Source organism: Myotis davidii, unplaced genomic scaffold, assembly GCF_000327345.1.
Source record: "Myotis davidii unplaced genomic scaffold, ASM32734v1 scaffold553, whole genome shotgun sequence".
In the NCBI taxonomy this organism is placed as follows: domain Eukaryota; kingdom Metazoa; phylum Chordata; class Mammalia; order Chiroptera; family Vespertilionidae; genus Myotis; species Myotis davidii.
Window position 1 is genome coordinate 49974 of NW_006284342.1, and position 305 is coordinate 50278.

Sequence of the window (305 nt, forward strand, 5' to 3'; positions counted from 1 at the left end):
TGTGTGTGGTTATATGTGGGTGTGGCTTCGAGTGTCCCTGCGTGGTGGGGCGCAGCGGGGTCCCGGCGATGGGCGCGCGCCGGTGGAGAGGTTCCCGCGCGTCCGGGCGCACAGGTGGCCGCTGTCCCCACCGGAATGAGCCCCAAATTGGACCTGGGAGTTCAGGGAAATGCCCGGGGGATACTTGAAACCGCCATCCCAGACACCCTTACCCCCAGGGCCGGCGCGAGGGGTCCCTTGTGCCTCCCCTAGTGTGTGACCAGGAGGCGGGCGCACGTCTCCAAGCGAAAACCCAGGCTCTGCCC

The 305-nt window shown here is 67.5% G+C and overlaps 1 protein-coding gene across 2 annotated transcripts in view; it reads left to right on the forward strand.

The window, feature by feature from the left end:
- The window catches only part of LOC107184667 (interleukin-3 receptor subunit alpha-like), a 28685-nt gene that overhangs the window by 1077 nt on the left and 27303 nt on the right, over positions 1 to 305 (forward strand). The gene's annotated exons all lie outside the window — the stretch shown is intronic.